Source organism: Rhinoderma darwinii, chromosome 2 (genome assembly GCF_050947455.1).
Source record: "Rhinoderma darwinii isolate aRhiDar2 chromosome 2, aRhiDar2.hap1, whole genome shotgun sequence".
NCBI classification, from domain to species: domain Eukaryota; kingdom Metazoa; phylum Chordata; class Amphibia; order Anura; family Rhinodermatidae; genus Rhinoderma; species Rhinoderma darwinii.
Window position 1 is genome coordinate 196441660 of NC_134688.1, and position 27297 is coordinate 196468956.

The window sequence follows — 27297 nt, forward strand, 5'->3', positions numbered from 1 at the left end:
TTTGCGCATGCAAAACGCACACGTTCGTGTGAATTTCGCCTTAATGTGAGGCACAGTGGAAATTCATCACACCTCGCGCCTCACATCAGAAAATGGAAGAACTATTTTTTTTTTTTATTACTGTTGGCAAAGTATCGTTTTGGTATCGAAATGAAATCGCAATACTACACAAAGTATCGGTATCGAAGTCCAAATTCTGGTATCGTGACATGACATTCACATCTTACATTTTCAAACAAAAAAACACACAAAAAGAATACATCTTATTTAAATAGTAAGGCTGGGTTCACACGACCGGGTCCCGCCCGAGCCCGAGTGTTGGCCGGTAAAATCGGCCATTTTGCATAAAGTTTTGCATCCGTTCCGGGCCTGGCAGATCTGGACAGTGACGTCAGCGGCAACTCCTGAAGGGGAATCCCCATGTGTTCGGAGATTCCGCTTCAGGAGTTTCCCCTGATGTCACTGCCCAGATATGGAAAGAGACATCAAGCGCTCTGTCCAGGAGCGGAATCCCCGAAAACACGGGGATTCCACTCCTTCAAGGAGCTAAAGTGGGGCTAGCACATAGCAGAGCGGGGAGATACCTCCCTGCTCTGCTATAGTGGCGTTGCTACAGTAGTAGCAGCCGCAGCAGCAGCTAGCGGCGCCATGGAAGGTGTTGCCGGGCCAGGGCGCTTTTAAAACAAGCAGGGGAAGGGAGCCAGCACAGTGCTCCCTCCACCTGCTGTACACCCCGGCCCTGCCACACAGTGTACAGCCATTCGTCCGAATGGCATAAACTCCTCCTCCTCACATGCACTCTGCGCTGTGAGGAGGAGATAGAGCGCAAGCGACGGAAAACCCGGCCATCACTCGGGACACATTCCGGTGATGGCCGTGTATTACCCGGCCCCATAGACTTCTAAGGGGGCCGGGTACCTGGCCGAAAATAGAGCATGTCCCATTTTTTGACGGCCGGTTTTCCCGGCCGTCAAAAAAATCGGTCGTGTGAATAGCCCCATTAGGGGGTCTATTATTCCTAATGCAGCCGGGTGCCGGCCGATTTATGAACGGCCGGCACCCGGCCGGGAAACCCTGTCGTGTGAATGAGGCCTAACTGTATTACACTGCAGATTTGTGTGTCATTCTGGATGGTAACTCCTGGGGGCGTTGTGACGTCGGACATTAGTGAATGACCTTTCATCTGGTAACTGAAAGACAACTCATGGAATTTGATGGAAATGTATTTATTTGTAGGGTAAATGCTCTTGCATATGTGTGTGTGTAACCATATACGCTGGAAGGTAAAAGTCCTGCCTGGACCTGGTATTTGTAGGACTAGTTTGAGGTGTACTCACTTTTTTCCGCTTAGTTGTGCAGTCCTGTTGATAAATATGCCTCATTATTTTATTACTAACATCATACTGCCCATTTTGCAAAAGACACCGGACAAGTGGGCGCTGCAGAATACAGCATGTCCACAATGACCAAATCCGAAGTTACTTATTTACATCAGTCAAACACAAAGCATGACGTCTGCAGAAAATGCGCAGTTACCTGTCCTGCCGCACGGATATTTGTTCTTTTACAACAAGGATCAAGGACAGGGTAATACTGGGAAACAAAGGAGCAATTTAATTTCACATTTAAAGAAAATTTATGTGACTGTCTGCATCCATGAATTCAGGTCAGTAAACTATCAGTCCACAGATGTTTCCTCATTGCGTCTCCATTGTTGTCACATACAAACAGCTGTGTCTGCCCTCTCTCCAAGGACAAACACCTTCTACAAAATGGTATCTGGAGAAGAACAGTAAACACACAGAACCCAAAAATAACAGCACAGTATACTAGAAGCCAAGCATTCATTACTGGAACCAACCTTGGTAAAAAGCCAGCCATAGTCGACTACGCTATTGATTCCGTCAAAACAACAGAACCCTTGCGCAACTGAGACAAACGGAAACCATTGGCACCGGATCCGTCACCATTGAAATCAATAGTGATGGAAACGGAAACCTCTGGTTTCCGTTTGTGTCAATCAGGGCTCCGTTTCGACAGAAAATGGTGTCGGCACGGAGCCCTGACGCAGATGTGAACACAGTCTTAGGGCCTGTTCACATCACCGTTGCCCTTCCGTTGAGGGTTTCCCACAGGTTAAGACCTCAACGGAAAGGCTACGGAAACTTAAGCTTACGTTTCCCTCACCATTGATATCAATGGTGACGGACACCTAACTAACGGTTTCGATTTGACACCGTTGAAACAGGTTTCCGTTGTTCTTGACGGAACAAATAGCGCTGTCGACTGCACTATTGGTTCAGTCAAAACTACGGGACCCTGTCACAACTGGGACAAACGGAAACCATTAGCTATGTTTCCGTCACCATTGAGTTCAACGGTGAGGGAAACCGAATAAGAGGTTTAAGTTTGCCTTTCTGCTGAAGGCTTACCCGACGGAAACCTCTGATGGAACGCAGACGGTGATGTGAACACAGCCTTAGTGAAAAAGTTATGATCATTTCAACAATTTTTTGAAAACGCTCAACTAGGCGTTTTTTTTTTTACTTTACCCAAGTGGGCGTTGTAAAAAATAAAAAAAATAAAAATTGTATGACGCTGACCAATCAGCGTCATACACTTCTCTTCAATCATGTCCAGCTTTAGTCACAGCACAGCGTGATCTCGCTGTGCCGTCACTTACACCCACAGTTCCTTCACCGAAGCGTAGGGAGATTAACCAGACATCGCCAAACAAGCGCCGATCACCGTGTAAACAAGAAGCTAGAATGGGGAAGATCGCTCATTACTCCGATAACTCGTCCTTATATATTTTTATCATGTCGTTACACAGGGAGACGTGCTGCCGACAGCGATAATAGTTTCGGTATTTAAAACGATGCAATCAGCCGATAAATTCGCGTTTGCTCGCTCGTCAGCTGATTGTTGCCCTGGTTATCGTTACCCCGTTTCTGTGAATGCTCGTTTGCCCAAAAATTAGCCGGTGTAAAAGGGCCTTTAGGGTATGTTCATACGTCGCAGATTGTTTGCAGAAATTTCCTGGCCATCCTATTCATCTAAATTTAGATGTATAGAACAGATTTTTAGTGGCAGAAATTTCTGCAACAAATCTGTTGTGTTAATATTCACCTAATGGGACAATCTAGTGTTTCCCTAGGAGATAAAAGGCACCACAGGTATCTGGCAGCCTCATATCCTAGTGTCATTTCTATTGCCAGCTTTAACCCTTTCACAGGCAGGGTTTTTTGGCCATTTTGCTAACTTTTGACAAGTGCAAATAAAACCTAAATTACAAAATAAAAAAAATGTAATACCAAACCACCATATCTATATCTTTTTGGAAAGTAGTCATCTGGCACATTGTCAAAATGGCACCGCAACCTTTGACACAAAATTGCATATCAGTGCCTATGTGTATAAAGTACAAGTTTTCACTTAAAAAAACAAAGTGCATACAATTTATATTTGTTCCTAAGGGTATGTGCACACAGGACGGTAAAAGTAAGTTAAAAGTATATAGCGTGTCCTTCCTGGAAACCACAGAGAAGTCCGCCCTGAAAAATTGTGGTGCAGTTTTTCATGCGGAATCTCCGCTGCGGAAACACTGCTAGAACAAAAAAAAAAGTTCATACTTAGCCCGTTCTCCTAGCGGCACATTCCTCTGCTCAGAATACAGCCCGACCTCCTGGGATGACGCTGCGGTCCATGTGACCAATACAGCCTTTGATTGGTTCCAGCAGTCACATGAAATGAAACGTAATTCCAGGAGGCCTAGCTGCACTAAAGAACAGAGGATCGCATTGCTATGACAACGCCCAGGGGTAAGTATGAAACAATTCTTTATTTTTAAACCAAAAAAGGGCAATTTTTCTGATATGTGATTTTTGAGGAATGCCAGCTTTTCCGCTGCAAAAATCGCAACATTTGCCTATTTATGCAGGTTTTACCTCCGTATTAAATTCAATGGGAAAAACCTGCAACAGAAGAGCAGCGATTCCAAAGTATAAATTTACAAGCTGCGGATTAAAACAACTGTCGCTGCAGATTTTTCCCCACTGTGTGTGAATGGGATTTGTTCAAATCTCATCCACTCTGCAGCTACTGTAACACGCTGCGGCTTTTCCGCAATGAAATCCGTTGCGGAATGTCCAGTTTTTAACCCCTTAAGGACGCAGCCTAGTTTTGGCCTTAAGGCTCAGAGCCCATTTTTCAAATCTGACATATTTCACTTTATGTGGTAATAACGTCGGAATGCTTAAACCTATCCAAGCGATTCTGAGATTGTTTTCTCGTGACACTTTGGGCTTCATGTTCGTGGTAAAATTTGGTCGATATATTCCGTGTTTATTGGTGAAAAATTGCAAAATTTAGAGAAAATTTAGAAAAAATTGCATTTTTCAGAATTTAAATGCATCTGCTTGTAAAACAGACGGTTATACCACCCAAAATAGTTACTAGTTCACATTTCCCATATGTCTACTTTAGATTGGCATCGTTTTTTGAACATTCTTTTATTTTTCTTGGACGTTGCAAGGCTTAGAACATAAACAGCAATTTCTCATATTTTTAAGAAAATTTCAAAAGCCTTTTTTTTAAGGTACCTCTTGAGTTCTGAAGTGGCTTTGAGGGGCCTATGTATTAGAAACCCCCATAAAACACCCCATTTTAAAAACTAGACCCCTCAAAGTATTCAAAACAGCATTTAGAAAGTTTTTTAACCCTTCAGGCATTTCACAGGAATTAAAGCAAAGTGGAGGTGAAATTTGCAAATTTCATTTTTCTTGCTGAATTTCAATATTATTCCATTTTTTTCTGTAACACAGAAGGTTTTACCAGAGAAATACTACTAAATATGTATTGTCCAGATTCTGCAGTTTTTAGAAATGTCCCACATGTGGCTCTAGTGCGCTCGTGGAATAAAACACAAGCCCCAGAAGCAAAGAAGCACCTAGTGCATTTTGAGGCCTCTTTTTTATTAGAATATATTTTAGGCAGCATGCCAGGTTTGAAGAGGTGTTGAGGTATGAAAGCAATGGAAACCCACCAAAAGTGACCCCATTTTGGAAACTAGACCCCTCAAGGAATTCATTTATGGTTGTTGTTATCATTTTGACCACACCGTTTTTTCACAGCACCTATTTGAATTGGGCTGTGAAATTAAAAAAATGATATTTTTTCCATTAAGATGTAATTTTTGTTCAAAATTTCTTAGTTTCACAAGGAATAAAACACCCCATTTTGTTGCCCAATTTGTCCTTAGTGCGGCAATACCCCATTTGTGGTGATAAACTGCCGTTTGGGCCCATGGGAGGACTCAGAAGGAAAGGAGCGCTATGTGTTTGTTGGAGTCCAGATTTTGCTGGATTGGTTTTCGGGTTCCATGTCGCATTTGCAGAGCCCCAGAGGTATGAAAGCAATGGAAACCCACCAAAAGTGACCCCATTTTGGAAACTAGACCCCTCAAGGAATTCATTTATGGTTGTTGTTATCATTTTGACCACACCGTTTTTTCACAGCACCTATTTGAATTGGGCTGTGAATTAAAAAAATGATATTTTTTCCATTAAGATGTAATTTTTGTTCAAAATTTCTTATTTTCACAAGGAATAAAACACCCCATTTTGTTGCCCAATTTGTCCTGAGTGCGGCAATACCCCATTTGTGGTGATAAACTGATGTTTGGGCCCATGGCAGGAAAGGACCACCATTTGGCCTACTGGAGCTTTTCTTGTGCTAAGTCATGTATGCAGAAGCCCCTGAGGTACCAGTACAGTTGAAACCCCCGAGAAGTGACCCCATTTTAAAAACTACACCCCTTAAGACATTCATCTAGTGGTGTAGTGAGCATTTTGACCCCACAGTTATTGTGTAAAAGGTAATGCGCAGCAGATGGTGCAAAGTGAGATTTGCAATTTCCTATACATATATGCCATTTCAGTGTCTGATATATTGTGCCCAGCATGTGCCACTGGAGACATACACCCCATAAATTGTAATGTGGGTTCTCCCGGGTACGGCAATACCCTACATGTGGCTGTTATTAGCTGCCTGGGCACACGACAGGGCTCAGAAGGGAAGGACCACCATTTAGCCTACTGGAGCTTTTCTGGTGCTAAGTCATGTAGGCAGAACCCCTGAGGTACCAGTACAGTTGAAACCCCCGAGAAGTGACCCCATTTTAAAAACTACACCCCTTAAGACATTCATCTAGTGGTGTAGTGAGCATTTTGACCCCACAGTTATTGTGTAAAAGGTAATGCGCAGCAGATGGTGCAAAGTGAGATTTGCAATTTCCTATGCATATATGCCATTTCAGTGTCTGATATATTGTGCCCAGCATGTGCCACTGGAGACATACACCCCATAAATTGTAATGTGGGTTCTCCCGGGTACGGCAATACCCTACATGTGGCTGTTATTAGCTGCCTGGGCACACGACAGGGCTCAGAAGGGAAGGACCACCATTTAGCCTACTGGAGCTTTTCTGGTGCTAAGTCATGTAGGCAGAACCCCTGAGGTACCAGTACAGTTGAAACCCCCGAGAAGTGACCCCATTTTAAAAACTACACCCCTTAAGACATTCATCTAGTGGTGTAGTGAGCATTTTGACCCCACAGTTATTGTGTAAAAGGTAATGCGCAGCAGATGGTGCAAAGTGAGATTTGCAATTTCCTATGCATATATGCCATTTCAGTGTCTGATATATTGTGCCCAGCATGTGCCACTGGAGACATACACCCCATAAATTGTAATGTGGGTTCTCCCGGGTACGGCAATACCCTACATGTGGCTGTTATTTGCTGCTTGGGCACATGGCAGGGCTCAAAAGGGAAAGATGAGGGGGATAAGCTGTGCGGAGTGCATCAGGGTAAATTAAAAATCAAGGGATGTATGGTAAATTTTAAAACAATCTTTCATACAGAGCCCTGGTTTTTCGGGACACGTGTCGCATTGGTATGTTGTGTCCTTCCTTATCTCCCTCTTATAGCACACTTTGCACCTCTTTTGACTTTTTCCCTTCTTGCCAGTTTGGGGAACTTCTCCTGGAAAGTGTTGCCCTGGTACGATGCGTGTGGCCCCGCTTCCAGAAGTACTGGGTGCCCCTCCTTCCTGGTCGCCAAAAATTAGGTTCTTTATAACCACCTCCTGAAATTCCAGGAAAGTTCCCCTCTGGCCTGCACATCGACATAGCACGTACGCATTGTACAATGCCATCTGTATGATGTGCACGGCCAGCTTCTTATACCACACCCTCGATTTCCGCGTAGCGCTGTAGGGCTTCAGGACTTGATCTGACAAGTCCACCCCTCCCATGTACCTATTGTAGTCCAGGATGCAATCTGGTTTGGGGGTCTCTGTACTGGTACCTCGTACAGGTACATGGGTACTGGTGTGGCCGTGTATTGTTGTCAATACAAGGACATCTCTCTTGTCCTTGTACTTGACACACAATATGTTGCTACTAGAATGTGCCCTGCTCTCACCCCTTCTGAGTGTTTGCCCAAGCAGTGTTTTAGGGAGGCCTCTAAGATTTTTTCTAGCAGTGCCGCATGCCGCAGTCCTTCTGGAAGCGAGGCACTTGAAGAGCGGGACGCTGGTATAAAAATTATCCAGGTAGAGGTGGTAACCCTGGTCCAGCAGTGGGTGCACCAAATCCCACACAATTTTTGCGTTAATTCCCAGTAAGGGGGGGCATTCTGGGGGCTGAATACTGCTGTCCTTCCCTTCATATATCCTGAATTTATATGTATACCCTGATGCACTCTCGCACAGCTTATACAACTTCACGCCATACCTTGCCCTCTTACTTGGCAGGTACTGGCGGAATTGAAGCCTCCCTTTAAAATGTACCAGGGACTCATCAATGGAAATACACTTCTCGGGGGTGTATGCTTGGGCAAACCGGGCACTGATATGGTCTAATAAGGGTCTCAGTTTATATAAACGGTCAAAACTGGGGTCATCTCGGGGTGGGCACTGCTCATTATCGGCATAATGTAGGAAGCGAAGTATTGCCTCATAACGCATCCTGGACATGGCCATACGGTACATCGGGGTGTGGTATAGGATGTCCGTGCTCCAGTAGGTCCTAATGGATGGCTTTTTTAGAAGCCCCATGTTCAAGAGCAGTCCCCAGAACTTGCCCAACTCTGCTGCGTCTACAGGAGTCCACCTCTGGGATTGGGCATAAAATGAGTTGGGGTTCTTGGTGATATACTGTTGGGCATATAAATTAGTCTGGGTGACCATTAGCTCTATAAAGTTATCAGTGAAGAAGAACTTGAAAAAGTCCATCTCACTGAACCCTGCCGTGTTAAATTTGATCCCTGGGCTGCCCGTGTACTCAGGGATTTGGGGTTCATAATGGTCTGGTGTGGGCGTCCAAATGGGGTCACTTCGCTCAGGGGTATCACTTGTTGTGGGGTCACTTCTCTCAGTGATTTCTACTATGGTGGTGGTCCTGGGGCGTCTCCTAGGGGGTCCCTCCTCTTCATCGCTGGATGAGGAGGTAGACAAATAAAATAGTGTATCGCCATCCGACGAGTCTGTGTCGGAGGCCAGAAATGCATACGCCTCTTCAGCAGTAAATGTCCGTTGGGACATGCTTGTTGTGCTAAGACAAAATTTATATACAGCAAAAAAATAAATCCCTAACTGGGAGCAATAGGATAGCACAAATGTGTGTTTTGTTTTTAGAGAGCAAGTGGACTTCCCTGACACTAAAGCTAACTAGGGCGAGGGTTCCTAACACTAAACCTATCTAGATTATTTCAAGCTTCCCTGACACTAAACCTAACTACGGCGACGATTCCCTGACACTAAACCTATCTAGATTATTCCGAGCTTCCCTGACGCTAAACCTAACTACGGTGATGGATCCCTAACGCTAAGCCTATCTACGGTGACCGATTCCTGACGCTAAATTCCCTGACACTATACCTAACTACGCTTTTTGACGGTTCCCTGACACTAACTAACCCTAATACTAAACTAACCAGTTAAATTTCCAAAATTGGCTAAACTAACTATTTTTTTTTGTTTCTTTTTTTTCTTTTTATATTTTTTTTTTTGTTTTATGTTTTATATAGAAAAAAATGAAAAAAAAATCCCCAGGGACCAAGAAATGTGGTCCTGAAGACTGAAAAGTGGTCAGTGATAGGAGATCACTGACCAAAAAACGTGGGTAGAACTCAAAGAGGAAGGGAACAGGAGTGGGTAGTGGATGGGGTATAGGAAGCAAAAAAAAACGTTGTTTTAGAAACTTTTTTCACTTTTTTTCACTTCTTTTCTCTCTGACTCTCTGCTCACAACCGATCTCAACGCCTCGCTAACTCCAACAGGGCGTTCAGGGCGGTTGCAGCAGGATGTGAGGTCAGAGAGAGGAAGTGACGAGAATGATCGCTGCTATTGGCTAGTTACTCACTGACTAGCCAATAGCGGCGATCGGCGAGGCGGGACCATAGTAAATGGTCCCGGCCCATTATGCTGTGATAGCCTGCTGTCAGAAACAGCAGCTATCACAGCTCATGAACGCGCCGAGCGCGCGCACCGCTGTGCTCAATGAGACCGATCGCTGATATTGGCTAGTTACTCACTGACTAGCCAATAGCGGCGATCGGCGAGGCGGGACCATAGTAAATGGTCCCGGCACATTATGCTGTGATAGAATGCTGTCAGAAACAGCAGCTTTCACAGCTCAGGAACGCCGGGCTCGAGCACTGCTGTGCTGAATGAGACCGATCGCTGCTATTGGCTAGTCACTCACTGACTAGCCAATAGCGGCGATCGGCGAGGCGGGACCATAGTAAATGGTCCCGTCCCATTATGCCGTGATAGCCTGCTGTCAGAAACAGCAGCTATCACAGCGCATGAACGCGCCGGGCGCGCGCACCGCTGTTCTAACTGCAAGACGTACTATTACGGCATGGAGCGCGAACGATAGAGCTGCCATGACGTAATAGTACGTCAAGGAGCGGGAAGGGGTTAAGGTGCGTCTCCCTACCCTAAAAGTGTGACCCAAGCAGAAAATTTGATGCACCACATAAAATAAGTATGTAATATGTGCAGAGTTCATACATACCATTTCTACATGCACATATCTTCATAAAATCACAAAAATTGATTAAAGAGAACCTTTCACCTCCCCATACATGTGCAGGTAATGGGCAGGGCTGCACAAACCCTGGGGCACTTAACTTTTTTTTTTTTTAACCTCCCTCCGTTATTTAGATATCGGTGCCGTTATATTTGGCGCCCGATATTTAACCCACTGAACGGTCAATGGGGCGTGTACTGGCAAGGGGGTGTGTTACTATGGCTGTGACACTGTCCAATCAGATATGGACAGTGTTACAGCAAGAGCGAGGAGAGAGTGTGTGCACGCGCACACTCCCTAACTCTTCAGCTTTCAAGATTAGTCTTCTGCCGAACTGGCAAGGGGCGTGTCACTGCTACGGACAGTGTAAGAGCTGGGGAGAGCTTGCACTGTCCGTAGCAGTGACACGCCTCCTTGCCAGTTCGGTAGACAATACAAGACTGATCTCTCGCAATAGCTGAAGAGTTGAGAGCGCGCATGAGCGATCTCCTCTCCCCAGCTCTTACACTGTCCGTAGAAGTGACACGCCCCTTGCCAGTTTGGCAGAAGACTAATCTTGAAATCTGAAGAGTGAGGGAGCGTGCGCGCACACACACTCTCTCTCTCTCTCCTCTCTCTTGCTGTAAACCTGTCCATATCTGATTGGACAGTGTCACAGCCACAGTAACATGCCCCATTGACAGTTAAGGGGGTTATTTAAACATCGTGTGCCAAATATAACAGAACCAATATCTAAATAACGGAGGGAGGTAGAATTTTTTTTTAAAGTGCCCCAGGGATCGTGCAGGCCTACCCATTACATGCTGCACATATATGGGGAGGTGAAAGGTTCTCTTTAACCCTTTAAGAACGCAGCCTAGTTTGGGCCTTAAGGCTCAGAGCCCATTTTTGAAATCGGACATATTTCACTTTATGTGGTAATAACGTCGGAATGCTTAAACCTATCCGATTCTGAGAATGTTTTCTCATGAGACATCGGGCTGTTAGTGGTAAAATTTGGTTGATATATTGTGTTTGTGAAAAATGTCAAAATTTGGAGAAAATATAGATTAAATTAGAATTTTTCAGAATTGAAATGCATCTGCTTGTAAATCAGATGGTTATACCACCCAAAATAGTTACTAGTTCACATTTCCAATATGTCTACTTTAGATTGGCATCGCTTTATGAACATTCTTTTCTTTTTCCTGGACGTTACAAGGCTTAGAACATAAACAGTAATTTCTCATATTTTAAAGAAAATGTCAAAAGCCTTTTTTTTTTTTTTAAGGTACCTGTTCAGTTCTGAAGTGGCTTTGTGGGGCCTATGTATTAGAAACCCCCATAAACACCCCATTTTAAAAACTAGACCCCACAAAGTATTCAAAACAGCATTTAGAACGTTTTTTAACCCTTTAGGCATTTCACAGGAATTAAAGCAAAGTGAAGGTGAAATTTGCAAATTTAATTTTTCTTACAAAATTTCAATTTTATTCTATTTTTTTTTCTGTAACACAGAAGGTTTTACCAGAGAAACACTACTAAATATGTATTGTCCAGATTCTGCAGATTTTAGAAATGTCCCACATGTGTCTCTAGTGTGCTCGTGGACTAAAACACAAGTCCCAGAAGCAAAGAAGCCCCTGGTGCATTTAGGGGCCTCTTTTTTATTAGAATATATTTTAGGCAGCATGCCAGGTTTGAAGAGGTGTTGAGGTGCCAAAACAGTAGGAATCCCCCATTTTGGAAATTACACCCCTCAAGGAATTCATTTATGGGTGTTGTGACCCTTTATTTTTTTCAAGCGACTCTGAGACTGCTTTCCTCAGGACACATCGTACTTTAACTTTGTGATAAAATTTGATCTATACATTCAGTGTTTATTTGTGAAAAACACCAAAATGTGGAGAAAGTTTGCAAAAATTTGCATTTTTATCAATTTAAATGTATTTGCTTGTAAGACAGATAGTTATACCACACAAAATAGTTACTAATTAACATCCCCCATATGTCTACTTTAGGTTTGCATCGTTTTTTAAACATTCTTTTATTTTTCTAGGACGTTACAAGGATTAGAACTTTGGCAGCAATTACACACATTTTGAAGAAAATTTCCAAAGCCTTTTTTTTTTTTTATGGATCAATTTAGTTCTGAAGTGGCTTTGAGGACCCTATATATTAGAAACCCCCACCTATAAATCACCCCATTTTAAAAACTGCACCCCTTAAAGTATTCAAAACAAAAGGTTGAGGCGAAATTTACAAATTGAATTTTTTTGCAGAAAACCTGTTTTAATTAAAAAACATTTTTTAACAAAAAGGTTTTACCAGAGAAAGGCAACTCAATATTTATTTCCCAGACTCTGCAGTTTTTAGAAATATCCCACATGTGGCCCTAGTGTCCTAATGGACTGAAGCACAGGCCTCCGAAGCAAAGGTGCACCTAGTGGATTTTGGGGCCTCCTTTTTATTAGAATATATTTTTGGCACCATGTCAGGTTTGAAGAGGTCTTGTGGTGCCAAAACCGTGGAAACCCCCCAAAAAGACAATTTTGGAAACTACACCCCCACAAGAAATTTATCAAGGGGTAGTTAGCACTTTAACTCCACAGGTTTTTTGATGAATTTAGTGGAATTAGGCCATAAAAATGAAAATCTACATTTTTACCAATAAAACTAAGAAATTTTTACAAGGCATAAAGGAGAAAAAGCACCCCAACATTTGAAAAGCAAATGTGATAATAAACTGCTGTTTGGACACACGGCAGGGCTCAGGAAGGCAGGAGCGTTATTTGGGATGCAGATTTTGCGGATTTGATTTTTTGCCGCCATGTCGCATTTGCAAAACCCTGAGGTACTACAGTACAGTGGAAGCGCCAAGAAGTGACCTCATTTTAGAAACTACACCCCTCAAGGCATTGATCATTTGTCTGGACACGTGAGGGACACAGAGCTCAGAAGTGAAGGGCAACATGCGCATTTGAGGCCTATTTTGCAGATTTTTACAGCATTGGCCCACATATGTAGGACTCGGAGGCTTTTGGAAACTACACCCCTTAGGGCATTTTAAGGGGTGTGGTGAGCATTTTATCCCCAAAGGTGTTTTTTCATTAGAAATTAATGCGCAGCGCATGGTGCAAAGTAAAAATTTCAATTTTCCACTGATATGCCTTTTTAGTGCACAAATAAATTGTGCCCAGCTTGTGCCACTGGAGAAAAATACCTCAAACTGTTAAGCGGGTTCTCCCGGGTGTGGCGCTGCCATATATGTGGAAGTGAACTGCTGTTTGGGTACGCTGTAGGGTTCAGAAGGGAGGAACGCCATTTGGCTTTTGGGGCGCAGATTTTGCTTGGTAGTAGTTCTGTTTGCGGTTTTGCTAGTATTTCAGTTTATAATGTGGGTGCATATGTAATCTGTGCGGAGTACATCAGTGCATAATAAGAGGGTATAATAATGGTGTAAATAAATAATAATCTACAGATGTGTGTCCAGTGTCGCACTGATAAATGGTGCCCGATCTTATCCGCTTTAGAACACTCTGCACATTTTGCATCGCCATATTCTGAGAGCCAGAACTTCTTTCTTCTTTCTCCACCGGAGCTGTGTGAGGGCTTATTTGTTGCGGGACAATCTGTCGTTTTCATTGGTACCATTTTAGGGATATATGCAATTTTTTTTATCACTTTTTATTCAATTAAGGTGACCAAAAACCGCCAATTCTGTCAATGTATTTTACAGTGTTCACCCTGGGCTATAAATGACAATACTTTATTTTGTGGGTTGATACGATTACGGCGATACCATATGTATATCGTTTTTTTTATGTTTTTCAGCATTTGCATAATAAAATCTTTTTTTTTTAATTTACTTTTTGTGTCACCATATTCTGAGTCATAACTTTTTAATTTTTCAGTCAAGGGCTTGTTTTTTGCGGGACAGGTTGTAGTTTTTATTGGTACTATTGGGGTACATGCAACTTTTTGATCACTTTTTAGTCTATGTTTTGGGAGGGGTGGTGACTCATTTTTATTTCTTTGTGTTCACCGTGCGGGAAAAAAACCATTAGAGTTTTAAAGATTGGGTCGTTACAGACGCGGTGATACCAAATGCGTACTTTAACGGTTTAATTTTTTCCCTAGAATACAAGACCTTTAGGAAAATAGGCAGTGTTTTGTTTTTTTTTAACGTGAAACTTTTATTTTTACACTTTTATTCAACATTTTTAATATGTTCTAATTAATTATTTCTAATGGGGTTCCATATGTGGCAGACCAGGAGGCCATGGTTAGGCCTCCGGTTGCCATAGCAACGAGCGGGACCTCCTGCGATCACATCAAACGAGTAAAATGCCACAATTGCTTTTGATCGCGGCATCTAAGGGGTTAATTGCAGGAATCAGAGCTAGCTCCGTTCCCTGCCGTTACAGCAAGTTGTCAGCGGTCACATACAGCTGATGTCACAGGCTCAGCTTCTGAGCTTGCTCCATCTTCTTTCTGCGGCCGGAAGCCTTTCAGGGCCCGCGTCCGGGCGGGGCTTAACAGGCTACCGTACTTGGCAGACAGGAGGCCACTGTTAGCCCTCCAGTCTGCCTAAGTAACCATTGGAATCCCGCGATCGTATCGCAGCGTGCCGATCGGCTGGTAACCCCATAGATGCAGCGCTCACTTTTGGGGTTAATCGGCCGGATCGGATATAGTGTTTTTACGGCGGCCGTTCATGGTAGTTCTTCTGAAGCGCCACCTTTTCCTGCATCGGCCGGGGTGCTCCTGAAGCGGTAGTGGTCTCTGATCATATTTAACCCCTCAGATGCGGCGGTCAATAGCAACCGCCGCATCTTAGTTGTTTTAGAGGGAGGGGGCTCCCTCTCTCACCCCACCGGCACACCCACGATAACTTTAATTGCAGCCGGGGGCCAAACAAAGGCCCCCAGGTCTGCCTTTAGTTATTGCCTGTTAGGCCATGGCAGATGCATGGCCTAACAGATGCCTATCAGTTTTACACTGACAGGCAATAATAGCCATGTATTATAAAAGCGATCAAAAGATCACATAGTGAAGTCCCCTAGTGGGACTAAAAAAAAAAAAAAAAAAAGTTAAATAAAGTTTGTAATAAATAAATAAAAAAGTCCCAAGTAAAACAAATAATTTAAAAACCCACTTTTTCCCCCTTTACAAAACATTTTATGAAAAAAAAAGTAAAAAAAGTTACACATATTTGTATTGCCGAGACCGTAACGACCACAACTATAAAACGATTACATTATTTAATCATTACAGCGACGGTGGTAAAAAAAAATAAAACAAACAATGCCAGAATTTCTGTTTTCTTTTCATCCTGCCGTCAAAAAATGTGATAAATAAAAAAAAAGGTGATCAAAAAAAGTCGCATGTACTCCAAAATGGTACCAATAAACACTACAAGTCGTCCAAAAAAAAAAAAAAAAAAAAAAAGCCCTCATACGGCTATTATTTGTATTGAAGTGAACGGCGACCTATGGACGACGTATGCAATATTAAACCCTACGTTTGCATACATAAAACTTCTACGTTTTTGTAACCTTATATGGGAAATCTTGACTTTACAAAGTTTGTAATCCCCGCAATCGTAACGACCCGCTGAATTAGGTTATTTATACCACACGGTAAACGGTGTAAATTTAAGACAAAAAAAAAAAAAAAGTGCCAATATTTCAGTTAATAAAAGTTAAATGAATAAAATTATATGTACCCCCAAAATGGTGCTATTAAAAAATACAAGTTGTCACTCGAAAAACAAGACCTTATACAGCTATGTTGAGAAAAAAAATAAAAAGCTATAGCTCTTTAAAATGTGACGATGGAAAAACCTTAAAAAAATTTGCTTGATCGTTAAAGGTTTAAAATACCTTCAGTATTAAGGGGTTAAAGGGATTATCCAGGAAGTGAAAATTATTGCCGTACACATCAATAATATTAAAGACGGATCGCACTGAAAACAGATAACTGTGCTGACAGTCAAGGCTGGGAAGATAGCGAAGAGATCATAAGGAGAAAAGGAATAATGGCAGACTGGACATAAAACTACTGTGTATTAGCCGTGACAGAGAAGGGGCTGGTTTATCCAATGAAATGAGCAAGTCAGCCAGCCCCTTCATCACAACGACACACAGAGCGGGAAGGGGAGCTCCTTGCAGCCTGAAGCGGTGTCGGCATGTCACAGCTACAGGGAAATCTGGACATCCTTGCAGTTTCGAAAGTGAAAGTATATTAGTGTCTTCATTTTACATTTCCTAACCAATTAGGCCGGGTTCCCACAGGTCGGATACGCTGCGTAAAAACTGAGCAGAGTATCCGACCTGGAACCCGGCGCAACTTCCGTCCGAAAAACTGCACCACATTGTGGTGCGGTTTTTCAAACGGAAATTCCGCTGCGGAAAAAAAACGATTGGGAGAAGAAAAAAAACAACCAATCATACTTACTCCCTCCCTCTTCTCTGCGCATAGTCCAGCCTTCCTGGATGACGTTGCAGGCCATGTGACACTGAAGCCTGTGATTGGCTGCAGCGGTCACATGGGATGCAATGACATCCCAGAAGGCTGGGATGCTTTCTGTTGCGGGTTTTGCATCCCCATTGAAATTAATGGGGAAAATCGGCAACAGAAAGTCAACGAAAACGCAGCACAAATTGACATGCTGCGGATTTAAATTCAGGTAAATTTGTTAACGTTTACGCTGCGTTTTTTCCGCAGTATGGGCATGAGATTTTCTTAATCTCATATACTTTGCTGCTACTGTAAATGCTGCGGGATTTCCACACAGAATTCCATTGTGGAAATTTCGTAGCATTTACGCTACGTGGGAACCCGGCCTTAGGAATAATTTATGTAGTCGGACAACCCCTTTAAGCAAACAAAATGTACAAAAATCTGTAAGATTCGATGAGTTCATACATACCCCACATGTCTACCTTCACAGGTGCGTGTGTTAAAGAAAGGCCATGCCCTTATTGGACTACCTCTAAGGCCATGTTCACAAGCCACAGAAAAAAAATCAGATTTTTAAATAGCGGCAAAAAATTTGAATTGCCGGAAACTGCTCCATTTTGTCGCAATTCTACAAAAATCGGGGGGAAAAAAAACAAACTATCAACCATCACAATTCCCTGAACTTAATCGAATGCGTGATCTAATACGGATTTTTTTAGTGGAGCTGGTTGGAAATGTCATTGGATAAAAATATATTTTCTGAGTGACTGACATCTTTTCCATCCATCAGAAATGTATCATACATTCTGCTGTAGTGAGAATCATTATCGCTATAACTTGTAACAGGTATCACTAGAATAGCGGTCAGCTAATTTTACGCCAAAGCTCAGCAATGAACAGGAAGGGACAGTGTAAAATTTACAATCTTTATTGATGTTTATGTGTGGTGCAAGTGCTTGGTGCAACTTATATGACGATCAGGTCGTGCAGTCAATAAACATCCTAATTATGGCGCAGAGGCGTGATCCGATGTGTTACTGCTCATCTCACTGCTCTCTGATTGATAAGAAAGGGTGATAGGATGAAGAATAGTTCATGTTACCCTCCCCCTGGCCCCCCTCCCCTATCTTCCTTCATATGGACTGATGTGAGGACTGCAAATATATTACGTTTCCATTTCTACCTGCTCTAACTCAGGCTAGGTCAACAGCTAGAGCGTCGATCCAAGGCTTGTTTGAAAACGAAGAAGCTCTAGCTGCGATCTACTCTGAGTTAAAGAGGATCTGTCACTAGTTTATTAATTCCCTATCTCCTAACTAGTCTAAGGCCCTGTTCACACAGAGTTTCTTTTGACACTTTTTTTGATGCGGAAACCACGTCGGAAAACGTCCGACAATGCCTCCCATTGATTTCAATGGGAGGGAGGTGTTTTTCCCCCGCAAGCGGAAAAAAACGCTCACGGGAAAAAGAAGCGACATGCCTTATCTTCGGGTGTTTACGTCTCTGACCTCCCATGGACATCAATGGGAGGCAGAGAAATCGTATTTTGCGGCGTTTTTTCCCGTGGCTCTCAATGGGCGCGAGCGATAAAAACACCACGAAACACGCGGCAAACGGCGTGCAGGCAGATCAAAATCTGCCTCAAAATGCCAAACGGAATTTTGGGGCAGAGTTTTATGCTTGCAAAAAACTCCTAATAGGTGCTTTGCTGCTGATAACTACAGTGTGATATGTTTTCAAAAACATCTATTATTTGCAAAGTTATGAGCATTTTTCGAAATATGCTAATGTGACTAATAGCCAAATAGGAGGGGACTCTTTCTTTTCACTCTGGGCGGTGTAATGTTTTCTGTATGACACGGTCCAATCAGAATACAGCTTCTCCCTCTTCCCTGCCCAGCAACACAGCTTGATCATAGAGTATACGGCATCGATTCTCGACTGTGTATTCAACTGGTGATATCTCCGGTTGCTTCACAGCTAGAACTGTGACCCTTTAGATTAGAGTCCCATCTTTCATATGCCACCAGAACCACTGCTCTAGGTGGTCCACAGTCGGAGATATGGCTGTTTGAAGTGATCCCCGTTCTCTCCAGCCTCTCACACTGTGTGAAGCAGCTTCATGCTGATAGGACAGTGTCAGAGGCTGTGAGGAGGCTCCACCTCAGGAGAATAGCTGGTGTTGTCACCAATTTGTCACGTATAGGCTCATTTGCATATTTAGAAAAAAGCTAATAACTTTTAAAATAATACGCTTTGGGACACAATTTTCACTAGCATCATCAGTGTGACAGAGCCTATCAGATTAGCTAGGAGATCGGGCATTACTAAACTAGTGACAGAGCCTCTTTAAAGTACTGAAACGCATGGGTGGAAGTGAGAGCTGCAAGTATATTCAGCTTTGACTTCCACCTGCTATAGGATACAGATAGATCGTAGCTAGCGCTGGATCGCAGGTCTAGCCAGAGTTAGAGCCGATAGTAGCAAGGACGTATCAGATACGTTCTTGGCTGCTTAAGTGCCTTTCTGCCAAAACATATAAGATACGTCCTTGGCAAGGAAAGGGTTAGGGTAGCCATATTTATTAGTCTAAAGTTGATCAAAACAGACGATTCCTACCTAAACAAACGTTTGTAAGCTGAAATTTTACATTGAACGACCCTTTTAGCCGACCAATGACAGACCGTCATTGTCTGGAAAAAAGTTGGCTGTGTTTAAAATTTTTGCTCGGTAGTCGCTAGTCCTTTAGTGCATATGGAGTAATTGGCTGATACACAAACAATTGATCTGTGACAGAATGTTCCACAGTGAAAGATCGTTCATTAGTCAACGTCATTGACCATCTATGGTCAGATTGAACGACTTTAATGGCCAATATCGGCTAAACGGTGTATGATTGTTCACCAGACGATTAGTGTTACGTTTTTTGTTTTTTTAACCAACAACCTATTTCTATCTAATGTGCATGGCCAGCTTTTGGCCTGATTTACACGAGCGTGTGCGTTTTGCGCACGCAAAAAACGCTGCGTTTTGCGTGCGCAAAAGGCACTTACACTGATGACACACGCAGCTGTTATGATGTGCAGCTGCGTGATTTTCGCGCAGCTGCCATCATTATGACACTCCGTTTGGAGGTTTGTAAACAGAAAAGCACGTGGTGCTTTTCTGTTTACATTCAGAGTTTGACAGCTGTTGCGCGAATCACGCAGTTCGCATGGAAGTGCTTCCGTGCGACCTGCGTGGTTTTCACGCACTCATTGCGTGATGCGCGAAAAACTCCGAAATATAGAACATGTCGTGAGTTTTACGCAGCAGACTCACGGACTGTCTGCACTGCCCCATAGACTAATATAGGTGCGTACGACACGCGTGGAAAACACGCGCGTATATTACGCTCGTGTAAATGATGCCTAAGGCATCATTTACACGAGCGTAATATACACGCGTGAAAAGCACGCGTGTCGTACGCACCTATATTAGCCTATGGGGAAGTGCAGACAGTGCGTGAATTTTGCGCAGCGCGAGTGCGTTGCGTAAAACTCACGACATGTCCTTTCTTTGTGCGCTGTTCGCGCATCACGCACCCATTGAAGTCAATGGGTGCGTGAAAACCACGAATGCCGCACAGAAGCACTTCCGTGCGAACTGCGTGATTCGCGCAACAGCTGTCAAACTTTGAATGTAAACAGAAAAGCACCACGTGCTTTTCTGTTTACAAACATCCAAACGGAGTGTCATAATGATGGCGGCTGTGCGAAAATCACGCAGCTGCTCATCATACACTGATGACACGCAGCTGTTAAGTGCCTTTTGCGCACGCAAAACGCCGTGTTTTTTGCGTGCCCAAAACGCACACACTCGTGTAAATCAGGCCTAAGGCCTCATGCACACGACCGTGTTTTTGCGGCCGCAATTCCCCCCGAAAATCCACGGGAGAATTGCGGCCCCATTCTTTTCTATGGGGCCGTGGACACGACCGTAGTTTTTGCGGTCCGTGCACGGCCCGGGAGCCCGGACCGCAGAAAGAACGGGCATGTCTTATTACGGCCCGGTTCTGCGGTCCGGGCTCATTAAAAACAATGGCCGCGGCCATGTGCATGTGCGGGCGGCCTGCGGCTGACAGTCCGCTGACAGTCCGCAGCCGGCCGACCCGAAAATCACGGCCGTGCACACGGCTACGGTCGTGTGCATGAGGCCTTAGACTGTAGACTCTAAATGTGACCATGCACATTGTTGATGAAAGTGGACAATTTCGACCATAACTATGACAACCCACAATGGAGGAGAGTATGAGGCATTGTTACTTCTTGCCATACATCGGCCGGTAATTTTCTCGTCTTATCGACATACGTGAACACACGGCACGAATATTTCAGCCAACATCTTCTAAACAAATATTTGTCGGCCAAACGATCGTTCGAACGTCAGCCTACTGCTGTCTAATGTGTATAGCCAGCTTAATGGGTTGAGTCATTTTTACTCATTGTCAGGGAATGTTCATTTACATTTATGACAAGAATGGTGTAGTCTGCAACACTATTCTTAAAAGCAAAATACAAAACAAAGGCATTCTTTAGGATCAGTTTATAAATAGATCCAAAGTGGTCATGGCTCTGAGTAAGAAAAGTACCTATGATGATATAAGGTGAATAGAACCTACTAAATAATACAGTATTTGTTTAGGAACGTTTATTATCTTTAAAAATCGATGCGACATAAGATGGTAAAATATTTTGGGCAAAAACTGCACAGAGGTGTGCTTAACTTCAATTAAACAGCTCATCAAATTTTATAACTAGTAATTTGAATGCAATTAAAATCTAGAAACGAAAAATACCAGCGTAGAAGACGCCTATTCCGTCATATGAATCAATATTATTAGTAATGCAGTGCACTTATAATTCTCCTCCTATATAAACAGTCTTCCCAATTCTGTCACTAATTATAGTAAGCCCTGAGGAGCAGCCTGTATTAGAAACAGGGAATTATTACTGCACAATAACTGGGGAAAGAAAAAAAAAGAACCTGTAAATGACATTATTTCAACCAACTCTTGTTATATTCACATAGGTTAGAAGCAATCTATTAACCCCTTCAGGACTGAGCCTGTTTTGGCCTTGTGGACACAGGTGATTTTTTTCAAATCTGACGTGTGTCGCCAGGGGCGTAGCTAGAGGCTCATGGGCCCCGATGCAAAAATTCTTACTGGGCCCCCCCCCCCCCCCCGCAAACTTCTCATGGCCGACGGTCCACTTTCAGCTGCATCGCTGGGTCTCCTAAGTGACCCAACAATGCAGCACTAGCAGCCGGGGGCGTCACTAAGGCTGGGTTCACACACTATTTACGGATGTAATTAGGGCGTTTTAGCATTGAATTACGTCCGAAAATGCGGCTCAAAAGCGTCGGCAAACATCTGCCCATTCATTTGAATGGGTCTTACGATGTTCTGTGCCGACGGTCATTTTTGTTTACGCGTCGCTGTCAAAAGGCGGCGCGTAAAAAAGTGCCTGTCACTTCTCCAGACGTAAATGGAGCCGTTTTCCATGGACTCCATGGAAAACCAGCTTCAGTTACTTCCGTAATGGACGCAGCAAAAGACGCCTCCACATGCCATTACGGCTGAAATTACGGTGCTGTTTTCTCCTGAAAACAGCACAGTAATTTCAGCCGTAACGGACGCTGCCGTGTGAACATACCCTCAGGGCTTAAAATGTCCGGGAAATAGCCCCAATACATATGTGTCCGCCCCAAAAAAAAGTGTGTATATGAGACAGCATAGCATATCTATAGCACTACGACCCTATAAACTATGGATAGGATTAGATACAGTGGCTGAGCAGACAGTATCACACATGATAGGATTAGATACAGTGGCTCAGAAGGCAGTATCACACATGATAGGATTAGATACACAGCTCAGCAGACAGTATCACACATGATAGGATTAGATACAGTGGCCCAGCAGACAGTATCACACATGATAGGATTAGATACAGTGGCTCAGCAGACAGTACCACACATGATAGGATTAGATACAGTGGCTCAGCAGACAGTACCACACATGATAGGATTAGATACAGTGGCTCAGCAGACAGTATCACACATGATAGGATTAGATACAGTGGCTCAGCAGACAGTATCACACATGATCGGATTAGATATAGGGCCCAGCAGACAGTATCATACATGATTGGATTAGATACACAGCTCAGCAGACTGTATCACACATGATAGGATTAGATACAGGGCCCAGCTCGCTGACATTGCGTCTCCAGCGCTGGACCCAGGATAGGCAAGAATAATAATTTTGCTTCTTTATGTGTTACTGATTATTTTTGTGTTTGTGTTTTTTTTACAGGTTCGGTTGTTGGACTTCGGATTTGAGGACTTCAATGACGGCGTTTTTTTTATTCTCAATAAAATGGTTAATGAGGGTTGTGTTTTTTTATTTCAATAAAATATTTTTTCTATGTGCTTGTATCTTTTTAAACTTTATTACTACCGCCTTAGTAATGGCCGCTGGCTGATTGACAACCTCCATTACTAATGCGGGGCTTAATGTTAGCCGGTGCAGAGGCTACACTAACCCCCATTATCACCCCGGTACCCACCGCCACCAGGGGTACTGGGAAGAGCCGGGTACAAACCAGTACCCGACCATCTGTAGTGACGGGCAGGCACCGGGGTGGCCGCAGGCTGGTAGTATTAGGCTGGGGAAGGCCAAAAACAGTGGCCCTCCCACCCTTGTAATACTGCCTGCTGCTGCTGTGTTGTATCTGGCTGGTTATGAAAATTGGGGGGGACCCGACATCGTTCTTTCCAATTATTTTTTATTTTTTTTAAATGACGTGGGGTCCCCCCCATTTTCATAACCAGCCAGATACAATAAAGCAGCAGCAGGCAGCATTACCAGAATGGGAAGGGCCACTGTTTTTGACCTTTCCCCTCCTGATAATACCAGCCTGCGGCCACCCCAGTGGCCAACCATCACTACAGATGGTCAAGTACTGGATGGTACCCGGCTCTTCCCAGCACCCCTGGTGGTGGTGGGTAACGGGGTAATAATGGGGGTTAGTGTTAGCCTCTGTACCTGCTAACACTAAGCCCTGCCTTAGCAATGGATGCTGTCAATCAGCCGGCGACCATTACTAAGGCGGTAGTAATATAGTTTAAAAAAAAAAATACAAAGACATAGAAAAAATATTTTATTGAAATAAAAAAAAAACCCACACAGCCCTCATTAACCATTTTATTAATAAAAAAAAAAGCTGTCATCGAAGTAGTCCTGGAATCCGCCGTAGTCCAACGACCGAACCTGTAAGAAAACACACAAAAAATGATTAGTAACACATGTGGTAGGGTATGTGCACACACACTAATTACGTCCGTAATTGACGGACGTATTTCGGCCGCAAGTCCCGGACCGAACACAGTGCAGGGAGCCGGGCTCCTAGTATCATACTTATGTACGACGCTAGGAGTCCCTGCCTCGCTGCAGGACAACTGTCCCGTACTGAAAACATGTTTACAGTATGGGACAGTTGTCCTACAGCGAGCCAGGGACTCCTAGCATCGTACATAACTATAATGCTAGGAGCCCGGCTCCCTGCACTGTGTTCGGTCCGGTACTTGCGGCCGAAATACGTCCGTCAATTACGGACGTAATTAGTGTCTGTGCACATACCCTAAGGCTTAGATACAGGGCCCATGTGTGATACTGTCTGTGGGACCCTGTATCTAAGCCTACCACAAGGTAGGCTTAGATACAGGGTCCAGCAGACAGTAATCTTATACAGTATAAGATTAGTGTGTGCTGGGGCCCTGTATCTAAACCTACAGTGTGGTAGGCTTAGATACAGGGCCCAGCAGACAGGATCACGCATGGGCCATGTATCTAAGCCTACCATGTGATTGGCTTAGATACAGGGCCCAGCAGACAGGATCACACAATCTGTGATCCTGTCTCATGGGCCCCCTAAGCCTGATACATCGTAGGCTTAGGGGTTGTGTAGTCCCTAAACATTGATGGCCTATCCACAGAATAGGCCATCAATAGCTGATGTGTCGCCCGGGACCCGCAAATCAGCTGTTTTGAAGGGGCCGCAGCACTCGTACGAGAGCTGCTTCCCCTTCATTTCACTACTCGCTCACACTTTGAATCGCCGACACCGATTCACAGTGTGACCGGAATGAAGTGACAGGAATGAAGGGGAGCAGCTCTCGTACGAGTGCTGCGGCCCCTTCAAAACAGCTGATTGGCGGGTCCCGGGAGTCAGACCCCGCCAGTCAGGGCTAACCTTACCTTCCTCTTCGGCCGCGGCGGGAGTTCTGTAGTCTCGATGCTGTGCGCGGCGGCATAGCGCTGAGACGTCATGCGCTGCGCACAGCGCTTGACGTCAGGACCTCCGCTGCGATCCGGAACCAGGAAGGTAAGTAAAGTATGTTACTATAGTAACAGGGGCCCGCGGCCCGAGTTACTATAGTAACTTTTTATTGATGTGGTGCGGGGGCCGTGGGCCCCCCTGGCTTCGGGGCCCGGTCGCAATTGCGACCGCTGCGACCCCTATAGCTACGCCAGTGTGTGTCGCTTTATGTGGTAATAACTTCAGAATGCTTTTACCTATCGAAGCGATTCTGAGATTGTTTTCTCGTGACATGTTGTACTATATGTTAGTGAAAAAATGGTCAAGAAATTCAATATTTATTTGTGAAAAACTACTTGTAAAGCAGATAGTAATACCACACAAAATAGTTACTAGTTAACATCCCCCATATGTCTACTTTAGGTTTGCATTGTTTTTTTTCCACGTCCTTTTATTTTTCTAGGACGTTACAAGGCTTAGAATTTTAGCAGCGATTTCTCATATTTTCAAGAAAGTTTCAAAAAGCGATTTTTTTCGGGGACCAGTTCAGTTAGAAAGTCCCCATAAATCACCCCATTTTGATAACTGCACCCCTTAAAGTATTCAAAACAGCATTCACAAAGTGGTTTAACCCTTTAGTCGTTTCACAGGAATTAAGGCAATGTAGAGGTGAAATGTACAAAATTAATATTTTTTTTTTGCCGAAATTCATTTGTACTACATTTTTTTCTGTAACACAGACATGACACCATTTAAAGTACCATATAATGTACTGGGAAACTGAACAAAAATTATTTGCGGGCTGAAATTGGAAAAAAACTGTGATTCCTCCATTGTTTTGGGGTTTTATTTTTACGTCTTTCACCGTGCGGTAAATACGACAACTTTAGTTTTATTCTGCGTCTCAATACGATTACGGTGATACCAAATTTATATAGTTTTTTCTATATCTTACTACTTTTACTAAGAAAATAATATTTGTTAAAAAAAAAAAAAATTTTGTATCACATTCTGAGATTCATAACTTTTTTTATTTTTTGGTCGATTAAGCGGTGCGAGGACTTATTTTTGGACGAGCTGTATCTTTTATTTGTACATACAACTTCTTGATCACTTTTTATTAAAAATTTTTTTTTTAGAGCTGACCAAAAAACAGTGATTTTGGCATTTTTAATTCTTTATTTCTTACGGCGTTCACCGTGCGCAATAAATTAAGTTTTACTTTATTTTGCGGGTCGGTACGATTACGGCGATACCATATGTGTATAGTTTTTTTTATGTTTTGCAGCGTTTGCACAATAAAATTACTTTTCATTAAAATAATTTCTTTTCTGTGTCCCCATATTCTGAGAGCCATAACTTTTTTATTTTTTAGTCCAAAAAGCTGTGGGAGGTCTTGTTTTTTGCGTTGTAGTTTTTATTGGTACTATTTTGGGATACATGCGACTTTTTGATCACTTTTTATTCTATATCTTGGGAGGGGTGATGACCAAAAAATATCAATGCTGGCATCGTTTTTCATTTATTTTGTTTGCGGCGTTCACCGTGCAGAATTTTTTTTCCAAAACATTATAGTTTGTGTCGTTACAAACACGGTGATACCAAATACGTGTACTTCATTTTTTTCCTATAATAAATCCGATGTGATCAGCAAGGAACACTTTACACTTAAGTCCTTATTGCCTTACCACTACATAAATCTGGAGTTGGATCACAAAGCCCACAGTATTTTGCTCCTCCCTGGTCTATGACTAGTCCGGTCCGCCCAATGTAGGCAACTATATGCCGTTACAGTATGTGTATCAGAGTGGTGTCTTCTAATGATCCCAGCACCTGTGTGTCCATGACATGGATAGAATTGTATCCACTGGAAGTAAAGCATGAATGTTCCTACTGAATAACAACAAGCAGAGATCTTAAAAATTGTGAGGAATTAAAGGGGTTTTCCTATGAAAGACATTTAGGATATATCCACAGGATACATCATAATTGTCGTATAGATGCTGGTCCCACCTCTGGGGCCTGCACCTATCTCCAGAATGGGGCCTCCTAAGCCCCGTTCTATGTTACGGCTGAACCAGGTGAATTCTGACCATGAAAAAGGTTGTATGGTCGGGAGAAACGAAAATAGCATAGCTCGCATGCTACGCTGCTTCCGGAACTTCTATTCGCTACTATGGGAGTTACAGAAACAGCATAGCTCAGCGAGCTACGCTGTTTTCGTAACTCCCGACCATATAACCAGGAAGTGGCCGGGAGTCAGCGAGAGCAGACAAAGGTAGAACGGGGTTTAGGGGGCCCCATTCTAGAGATAATATTCCGTGGATATCCAAAAATAAAGTGTTTGATGCCGCACAAATCCCGATATCAGGAGCGGTGTCACGCTGTAAAATC

General features: G+C 43.4%; 1 protein-coding gene across 1 annotated transcript in view; it reads right to left on the reverse strand.

Annotated features, from left to right (window-relative positions):
* Positions 1–27297, reverse strand: part of RNF149 (ring finger protein 149) — an 87390-nt gene that overhangs the window by 58571 nt on the left and 1522 nt on the right. The window lies entirely within an intron of this gene.